Source organism: Trichosurus vulpecula, chromosome 1 (genome assembly GCF_011100635.1).
Source record: "Trichosurus vulpecula isolate mTriVul1 chromosome 1, mTriVul1.pri, whole genome shotgun sequence".
Taxonomy (NCBI): Eukaryota; Metazoa; Chordata; class Mammalia; order Diprotodontia; family Phalangeridae; genus Trichosurus; species Trichosurus vulpecula.
Window position 1 is genome coordinate 406,944,152 of NC_050573.1, and position 10,438 is coordinate 406,954,589.

A 10,438-nucleotide genomic window follows, 5' to 3' on the forward strand; every position below is an offset into this window, starting at 1 on the left:
TTTTTTTAAATTCATGTCATTTCAAAAAAATATGAATTATATATATTTTTTAAAATGATGCATCTATAAGGTTAATGGGGAATAAGATCTAACCCGTCTATCAACAGGCCTCATGTGGAGCCCACTAAGGGAAGCTTGCTTGCTTGTAGGAAGGCTTACACATCTTTTGTTAATTTCTAATTAGTCACTGAGTCAGAAGAGTTCTGGCTCTGAGCCTATTAGTTGAAAGAGTACATATTCTGAGAAGTGAGCTTTTGCTTTGGGGGCTCGCTTACAAGAAGGATCTTGTGATTCCCTGGTCGAGATTCTGAGTGGCCATATGTTCAGAGGTCCCCAATTGCTCAGAGGTAAAGGCTCTCTCGATCCAGTGCTGAATGTGAAGTACAAGGCAATATTGCTTTGATTCAGGCAGTAGAGCCCTGTCTGTTGGTCTTTATTTCTCTGTTGGTATATGTAAATTGAAGAAGATTGTTGACCTCTGAAACAGTTGTCTTTCCTACTAAAGCAGATAAAAGAATCTGTACTAGCAGCCATCCTGGGTATGCCAGTGTGGTTGTCATTGAAGCATCTTAAATTTAATAATTTATTGTAAATTTGTGGGGGGGTTTTCTGCATTGAAATTTTGATGACACATATAGTATGGTATTGTAAAGAAGTCATTACACGCACATATTCCTGCCAAGGCATTTTAGACTTCCTGACAATGTGCAACTCACTCACCTGTCAACACTTGCTTGTTAAGACCTGTTGGCAGACTTGACCACTAATAGGTTAAAACTTGCATTTTGTGCTTTATTTGGAAAATAATATAATCACTATGTCTTTAACTCTGTTACACAACAGATGAAACATATACAAATGGTTTTTCAAAATTCTCTTCTTTCTTTATGCTTCCACTCCTCCTTTATTTTTATTCAATGACCCCCAATTGCACCTGAGGTTACTACCGCTTCCACATTGCTCTAGCTTCCCCACAAAGGGGGTGGTATCCCCTTCTTTGGGAACCTATGATAGAGAATGAGTGATAGTTTGTAGAGAAAGCATGGCCCTATGGATAGAATGCCGGGGAGGAAGACCTGGGTTCAAATTCTGCCTGTAATATATACCACCTACTCTTATCTCTCTCAGTCTCAGTTTCTTCATTTTCAGAATAGGGATAATGAAGTCTGTAGTAACTATCTCCCAGGGGCATTGTGAGGCTCAAGTGAGATAATGTATACAAAGTCCTTTGTAAATCGTGAAGTAATATATAAGTGTATTTTTTCTGTAACACGGTCAGTTTGCTGTTGCTAGTTTATTGGATGCAAAAAGAGGTAACATCTATTAAATGTTATCTCTTAGATAGTAGGTTGTAATTTCTTCTCTTTGTATCTTCAGTGGTTGGCCCTGTGCCTGGTATATAGTAAGTATTTCATAGATTCTTATAGGTTGATTTCATAGATACAGAAATTAAACCTGTAATTTTATTGGTATGGATAACTTCTAGATGAAGAATGCAACTCACCATTTTCTTGATTGTTGCCTAGAACACTAAAAGGGTAAGTTATTTTCCCAGGGTCACACAGCCAACATGTATCAGAGGTGGGACTTGAACTCTGGTCTTTTTGGCTCCAAGGCTGCCTGTCCACATGCTACCTCTCTTAACTGACTTCATATATAACTGTAATGTGATTTGTTTGTGTTTCATTCACTCTGGTTGAAGTCAGTCTTCAGGTGACATTTAGTGTCCACTGCTTCAAAAACCCAGTGGCTCCCCATTGCCTTAAGGATAAAATAAAAACTCCTTGGCCTAACATCCAGGGTCTTCCATAATCTAGCTCCAACTTACCTGAATAGCCTAATTTCATCCTATCTCCTCTCTTGAACTGCATATGAATGAATGACAAAAGGATATTTGTTGTTGTTCAGTCATTTCAGGAGTGTCCTACTCTTTGTGACCCCATTTGGGGTTTTCTTGGCAAAGATACTGGAGTGCTTTGGCATTTCCTTCTCCAGCTCATTTTATAGATGAGGAACTGAGGCAAACAGCATTAAGTGACTTTCCCAGGGTCACACAGTTAGTAAGCGTCTGAGGCCAGATTTGAACTCAGGAAGATGAGTCTTCCTGACTTCATTTTGGGGGTGGGGAGAGCATTTATCCAGCTTTTAATATGTGTCAAGCCCTGTACTAAATGCCTTAGATAAAAAAGGTAAAAGCAAAGAAAGTTTCTGACCTCAAATTGCTTACATTTTAAGGAGGGTGATAATATGGTAAGGGAAGAGATGGCCAGGGAGTGGCATTTGGTCTAGAAATTTACAAGGATGGTGATAAGGTTCCAAGAGGGAATAGACTGACACAGCCCATCCAAGAACAATGGTAGAGTCCATTTGATCATAGTTTATGTGTCTAGAACCAATGGGGAAAGAGGATACAAGATAATGTGGGTTGGCAAGGCAGCTGGCAAGGGGATAGGAGGAGAATAGTGAGTAAAGTGAAGCATGGTGGCCAGGGCCTTCCAGAAATAGTGGTCCAGGAGGGACCCTCACTAATAGGGAGATGAGGGCCCCAAGTAGAAGTTTCTCCAGGGCAAAAAGATGGCTGTCAGGGGGAGATGGCCAAACTATACTAGTCACTTCCCCTTCAATGCTAACAATCTGTCATTTCTTGCTTCTGTCCTACCCCTCATACTTGAAATCTATTCCTCCAAAACTTCATCTGATAGAATTCTTCTCTTTTCAAGGTTTAATTCAGTTGTCATTCAGTCATATCTGACTCTTCATGACCCTATTTGGGGCTTTCTTGCAAAGATACTAGAATAGTTTGCCATTTCCTTCTCCAGCTCATTTGATAGATGACAAACTGAGGTAAACAGAGTTAAGTGACTTGGCCAGGATCACACAGCTAGTAAATGTCAGAGGTGGGATTTGAACTCATAAAGATGAGCCTTCCTGGCTCTAGGCCCAGCCCCCTATCCACTAGATGCCAATGAGATCTAATTCAAGGGTTACCTTTTCCATAAAGCCTTCCCTGATCCTCCGAGGTAAAAGTGATTTATAATTCAGATTTTTTATAATACTTTGTTTAGGCCTCTTTGCAGTTATCACACTCTGCCTAGCATCATGCTTATTTTTGTATATAGTTTATCTCCTTTATTAAACTGTAAGCTCCCTTAGAACAGAGACTGTCACTTTTTGAACTTTGTGTCCTTAGCAGAAGTACCTTACGCTAAAGAGACATTTATTAGCTACAATGCATGTGTGTGTGTGTGTGTGTGTTTGTGTGTCTCTTTAAGGTTTGCAAAGCATTCTACTTATCATATCATTTGATCATGGTGCAACCCTATGAGGTAGGTGCTATAATTATCTCCTTTTATAGATGAGGAAACTGAGGCAGATAGAAGTTAAGTAACTTGGCCAGGGCCACACAGCTAGTAAGTATCCAGGGCAGAATTTGAATCCAAGTCTAGCATTCAATCCACTATACCTCCTAGCTGTTTCATTATTAAACGTTTGATAATATTTAATTAAATACACATATAATTAAATTAAAATTTTAATAAATGTTTGATTGAAATAAAGAACCTAATACAAAGGGAGGAAAGTTTCTCTCTCTTTAAAAATCAGAGGGTACATTGCTACTTGTTAACCCAGAAATAAGAGCATTCCTAAAGGCAATACATAAACATCTCCAAAATGCAACCGAATCTATTAATAAACCTAATAGTTATGTCACTTGAACAATGCCTCTTAATTATATGCTTGAATAATCCAAACCCTCTGTGTTAGAAAAAGGCCAATACATGGAATCCACTTTCAAGTTTACAATGAATGAGGCATGTCTAGCCTCACGTAGAAAAAAGGCAACTCCCAGTAACAAGTAGTGTGAAATGGAGCGAGACCTCCAATTTCTTTTCTTCCTACTCCCATCTCCTAGACTAGGCAGCAAGTTGCTAAGGAAATGTGACTATCAAGAAATATTAGGCTATCAGAAATAATAACATTTCCCTACCAAGGCTCCATACAATCCCCAAGCACAGAGGAACAGATCATAAAGGCAAAGGTGACCAGATGCAGCCCAATAAAGAATGAGGTCAGAATAGCTTGTCAAGCCTGACAGGCACTTTCTGATTGGCTATTGAGTCTTCTGTGACTAATGCCCACATTTTATTAAGGCTAATTATTAATCAGTCAATCAATCAGCAAATGCCTTAAATTGAATTCATACTAATGATGATGATGATGATGATGATGGTGAAAGTAGCTAGCATTTATATAGTTGAGCATCTAGATAGTGCAGTGCATAGAGTGTCTGGCCCGGAGTTAGGAAGACCTGAGTTCAAATCTGGCCTCAGATACTTACTACTTATGTGACCCTGGGGGAGTCACTTAGCCCTGTTTGCCTCAGTTTCCTCATCTGTAAAATGAGCTGGAGAAGGAAATGGCAAATCACTCCAGTATCTTTGCCAAGAAAACCCCAAATGGGGCCATAACAAGTTGGACACAACTGAACAAGCGCGCGCGCATACACACACACAGACACCCCACATATGTGTGTGAGCATATAGTGCTTTACAAATATCTCATTTTATCCTTACAACAACCCTGGGAGGGAGGTGCTATTATTTTCTCCACTTTAGAGAGGAGGAAAAAGAAGCAGACGGAGGGGAAGTGCCTTGCCCACAGTCACATAGTCGGTAAATATCTAGGGCAGGATTGGAACTCAAGTCTTCCCAACTCCAGATCCAGTGCTCTACCTAATAGCATTTAGGTGGAGCCAAGATGGTGGCTGGAAAGCAGGGACTTGCATGAGCTCTCCCCTAGGTCCCTCCAAACACCTATAAAAATGGCTCTGAACAAATTCTAGAACTACAGAACCCACGGAATAGCAGAGGGAAGCAGGGCTCCAGCCCAGGACAGCCTGGATGGTCGCTGGGAAGGGTCTATCTCACGGAACTGGGAGCAGAGTGGAACAGAGCCTTGTGTGGGCCATGCCAGGACCAACCAGACCAGGAGCCGGGCGGAACAGGCATGGCACCCTGATTCAGTGAGCTGCGGCAGTTACCAGACTTCTCAACCCACAAATGCCAAAGACAGCAGAGAAGGCTATTGGGTAGAATTGCTAGAATGGAGTTTAAGGAGTGTGCAGTCCGGCCCCAGCCCTGGGGACAGCTCTGGGGCTGCTTCCAGCTGCAATTGCCTCTGGCCCCAGGCCCACCTGGTGCGAGGAATTAACCTGTGGATCAGAGCAGGAGTACAGAGCCTGCTTGGGTCTGAGTCACAGTCCGGGTTGGCAGTTCTTGGGGGAGGATGAGTGCTGGTGTGGCAGGTCTGGCTGTGTAGAGGTAGTTCTGAAAACAGCAGCACAAGGCCCTTAAAGCTTGGGACAAAGTACTCTCTACTCTACAAGCAGTCATACCTTTACAAAAAGCTCAAGGGTCAAGTAGTTGGCTGGGAACATGAACAGGCAGCAAAAAAGGACCCAGATTCAGAATCAGATTTTGGAATCTTTTTTTGGGGACAAAGAAGACTAAAACATACAGCTAGAAGAAGTCAACAAAGTCAAAGAGCCTACATCAAAAGCTTCCAAGAAAAATATGAATGGTCTCAGGCCGTGGAAGAGCTCAAAAAGAATTTGGAAAAGCAAGTAAGAGAAGTAGAGGAAAAATTGGGAAGAGAAATGAGAGTGATGTGAGAAAATCATGAAAAACAAGTCAATGACTTGCTAAAGGAGACCCCAAAAATGCTGAAGAAAATAACACCTTAAAAAATAGACTAACTCAAATGGCAAAAGAGCTCCAAAAAGTCAATGAGAAGAATGCCTTGAAAGGCAGAATTAGCCAAATGGAAAAGGAGGTCCAAAAGACCACTGAAGAAAATACTACCTTAAAAATTAGATTGGAGCAAGTAGAAGCTAGTGACTTTATGAGAAATCAAGATATTATAGAACAGAACCAAAGGAATGAAAAAATGGAAGACAATGTGAAATATCTCATTGGAAAAACCACTGACCTGGAGAATAGATCCAGGAGAGACAATTTAAAAATTATTGGACTACCTGAAAGCCATGATCAAAAAAAGAGCCTAGATATCATCTTTCAAGAAATTATCAAGGAGAACTGCCCTGATATTCTAGAGCCAGAGGGTAAAATGGAAATTGAAAGAATCCACTGATTGCCTCCTGAAAAAGATCCCAAAAAGAAAACTCCTAGGAATGTTGTTGCCAAATTCCAGAGCTCCCAGATCAAGGAGGAAATATTGCAAGCAGCCAGAAAGAAACAATTTCAGTACTGTGGAAACACAATCAGGATAACACAAGATTTAGCAGCTTCAACATTAAGAGATCGAAGGGCTTGGAATACGATATTCTGGAGGTCAATGGAGCTAGGATTAAAACCAAGAATCACCTACACAGCAAAACTGAGTATCATGCTCCAAGGCAAAATATGGATTTTCAATAAAATTTTCAAGCTTTCTCAGTGAAAAGACCAGAGCTGAATAGAAAATTTGACTTTCAAACACAAGAATCAAGAGAAGCATGAAAAGGTAAACAAGAAAGAGAAATCACAAGGGACTTACTAAAGTTGAACTGTTTTATTTACATTCCTACATGGAAAGATGATGTGTGTAATTCATGAGACCTCAGTATTAGGGTAGCTGAAGGGAATACACACACACACACAATATATATATACATACATACATGCATATACATATACATACATACATATATACACACACATATATATACATATATGCACAGGGTTAGTTGAATATGAAGGGATGATATCTAAAAAAACAAAATAAAATTAAGGAATGAGAGACAAATATACTGAGAGAGGGAGAAAGGGAGAGATAGAATGGGGTAAATTATCTCACATAAAAGTGGCAAGAAAAAGCAGTTCATTGGAAGGAAAGAGAAGCAGGTGAGGGGGAATGAGTGAATCTTGTTCTCATTGGATTTGACCTGAGGAGGGAATAACATACACACTCAATTGGGTATCCTACTCCACATGAAAGTAGGGGGAAGGGGATAAAAAAGGGGGACAATAGAAGGGAGGGCAGATAGGCGGAAGAAGTAATCAAAAGCAAACACTTTTGAAAAGGGACAGGGTCAAGGGAGAAAATTGAATAAAGGGGGACAGGATAGGAGGGAGGGAAATATATAGTTAGTCCCTCACAAGATGACTATTTATGGGAATGTTTTGTATAATGATACACATGTGGCCTGTGTTGAATTGCTTGCCTTATTAGGGAGAATGGGTGGGGAGGGAAGAGGGGAGAGAATTTGGAACTCAAAGTTTTAAAAGCAGATGCTCAAAAAAAGGTTGTTTTTGCATGCAACAGGAAAATAAGATATACAGGCAATGGGGCATAGAAATCTATCTTGCCCTACAAGAAAGTAAGGAGAAAAGGGATGGGGGGGGAGGGGAAGGGGGTGATAGAAGGGAGGGCTGACTGGGGAGCAGGGCAATCAGAATATATGCCATCTTGGAGTGTGGGGGAGGGTAGAAATGGGGAGAAAATTTGTAACTCAAAATCTTGTGGAAATCAATGCTGAAAACTAAAAAATATCAAATAAAAAATCTTAAAAAAAAAAGAGATGCATTTATATAGATCTTTAAGATTTGCCAAGCAATGCACAAATGTGAAATCATTGGATCCTCACAACAGTCCTGGCATATAGGTGCTGTTACTGTTATTTTACACACGAGGAAACAGAAACAGATAGATATTAGCTAGGAATACTCATAATGCTAAGTAATATTTAAATAGTGCCTACTATTTGCCAGGTACTGTGCTAAGCACTTTATAGTCATGATCTCATAATAACTCTGGGAGGAAGGTACTATTTTTATCCTCATTTTACAGATGAAGAAACTGAGGCAAACTGAGGTTAATTGATTAGTCTAGGATCCCATAGCTAGTAAGTGTCTGAGGTAGGATTTGAACTCAGGTCTTCCTGACTACATATCCAGCTCTCTATCCACTGTGCCACCCAGGCACTGAGTTTCTATCTTTCTGCCATCCAGTGGTCATGCTACATTTGAGCAAGCACAAAAAATATCTAAAAAATTAGGACCTTCACCCTTTTTTTTGTCTGCGTTCCAAAATGAATACACTATGCAGGAAGAAAATGATACCTTCTGGTTTGTCTTCCTTCTCTTAGCTGTAGGGAAAATGACAGGGAGCTTCTGATGTACATGAAGAAAAAGCTGATTTTTAAAAAAGCATCTTGTGGGACTAATCTTTACATTGTTTGCAGCAACCAAAATCGGAAAATAGGTCACATGACCCCAGCAGTCGCCATCAGCTTTTGCAAAACAAAGGAGCTATTATGAAAAAACCAGGCGTATCTGGGGCCAATTATTATATAAAAATTTCACAAACAGAACCCTTAAACAGTGTTCTTCTTTCTAGCCTGGTTATTCTTTTTCTTAGACAATTCGTGAGATACTGCAAATTAATGTTAACTTCAAAACTTCTGACTTGATGGGGTGCTAATAAAATAACTAATTGGGAAGTATCTCCTTATATAGTGTTTCGTTGTTATGAGAGAAGGAAAGTGTTTTATGTGAAAATAAAAGATTTTATTAAAACCAAGGTCTTCCCCCCCCCCCGCCCCTAGCTAAAAGTGTTTAATGCTATAGTTAAGCAAACCATCAAAAAGATTTAATTCTTCACTTATTCCTCTCTAACAGCTCTAAACACTTGATTTATCACAAATTTCACAGGGCACTCTGTACACTCGTAAATAGTGTTTTAGATGCAACAGGCTGATCCCAGAGTACCTTCGTCTGAGCAGCAAGGGAGGGAAGGTGAACTAAGTACAGAAGAAAGCTTGGCTAGAAGACTCCGATTTTTGCAGAATTCATATGACCTCAACCTCAACAGTTTGCCATCCCAAATTCTCTTGAACGTCTTATGAAATCCCGAAGACAGGTTTCCATGCTACCTCAGCTCTAAAAAATAGTGGGGAAACAGAAACCCATGCAATATTTATTTTGAATATTTACTCACACGGCCACAAAGCAGCTCCATTAAGTTGGGCTGGAGCTCGGGTTTTAATTTACCCCAGTCCTGGCACTCCGTCTCCCTAGCTCCCCAGAGCTGGAAGGGGATTTAGAAGGCAACTAGTCCTAGCCTTCACTTTACAGCTGAAGAAACTGAGGCCCAGAGGAATTTGTTACTTGGCATAGGTCAGACAATGAGTACATAACAGCCTGAATCTGAACCTGATTGACTCCAAACCTGGTTTTCCGCTCCACTGTGGTAAAATCTTTGTGAGTAGAATTGAAACTTTGTTTCCTCCGGTTTTTCCCTCTGTGATAAGGATCTGGCAAATGTGGTCAAGGATGAAGACTTCAGGTCCAGGCTTTGGGGGAAACCTGGGATGAAGCGATTTGTGTGTATTTTGTTTGGAACCCCAGGTAAATCTGGCACCACAGTTTAAATGTGATGCTTCATATAGTAACATTTTTTTTAACCATCCTACACCTTTGAAGCCTGAGGAACTTACCTGATATTTTTTCTGATTTAAGGCAATCCTTCTTTCTTATTTTATAGAGATGTCCAAAGTGGCAGCCACAGGCAGCTACGTGTCCTCGTCCACAAAAAGGTTAGAGGTCTCCTGATGATCTTATGGCTTATAACATTTCACAAGATTGAAAGTGAAAGAACCCTCAGTGCCACTCACCTCTAGGCAGAGCACTGTGTCCGAGAAAACTCTAATGCTCAGGGCTTATGCAATGATCAAAACAGCCATGACCGGCTGCTAGCTAATCTCCTCTAATGTCATCACTGGAGGTACAATCCTTACCAGGAGGGCTGTCAAAGCATCAACTGATTCCCTGCAGCTCTTTAAAATGATCCACTCCCAATGCAGAAGTGACTCTAACTGGTCATGGCACGGTCAGAGATACGCCTCAACTGATGCTTGAATTATTCCATCTTTCTGGGAGCCTGATCTGAATGAAATGCAATGTTATTGTAGAAGTCACAAATGATGATAACTGACATTAATAGAGCTCTTAGCATCCCTCATTTCGTCTGATCCTCATAACAATTCTATCACTGTCAGTGTTATGAGGATGGTCCAGTAAAAGTATATTTTGTATGGAAATTTGAAATAATGAAGGGAGGGTACTTTTAGAACAAGGAGAAATATATGAGAGGATGTGGAGTCAAAAGGAAGAAAAATTTTCAAGAGAAGCACCAAGGAAAGCAAACTTAGTTCCTACTGATGTCTGCAAATTCTTGTCTCATCATGCGTCCATCTGTCCATGTGTACCCTCTCTTAATGGTTATGCAAGGCACAGTTGGGCTTTCAGTAACGGACTCAGACAATTCCACAGGGTATTTATCTGATAGACTTTGTAGTTTCAATCAATTGAGGGCTATTTGTTGAGCCTACTGTGCCCAAGACCTTAGTGACCTTTCCCTTCTGAGCCTTTCAAGAAAA

General features: G+C 40.4%; 1 protein-coding gene across 1 annotated transcript in view; it reads right to left on the reverse strand.

Moving 5' to 3' along the window:
• Positions 1–10,020, reverse strand: part of C6 (complement C6) — a 90,276-nt gene extending 80,256 nt beyond the window's left edge. Inside the window, exon 1 of the mRNA XM_036759354.1 lies at positions 9,497–10,020. The gene's annotated coding sequence lies outside the window, so the exon portion shown is untranslated. The remainder of the gene's footprint in view (positions 1–9,496) is intronic.
• Between the last annotated feature and the right edge of the window lie 418 nt (positions 10,021–10,438).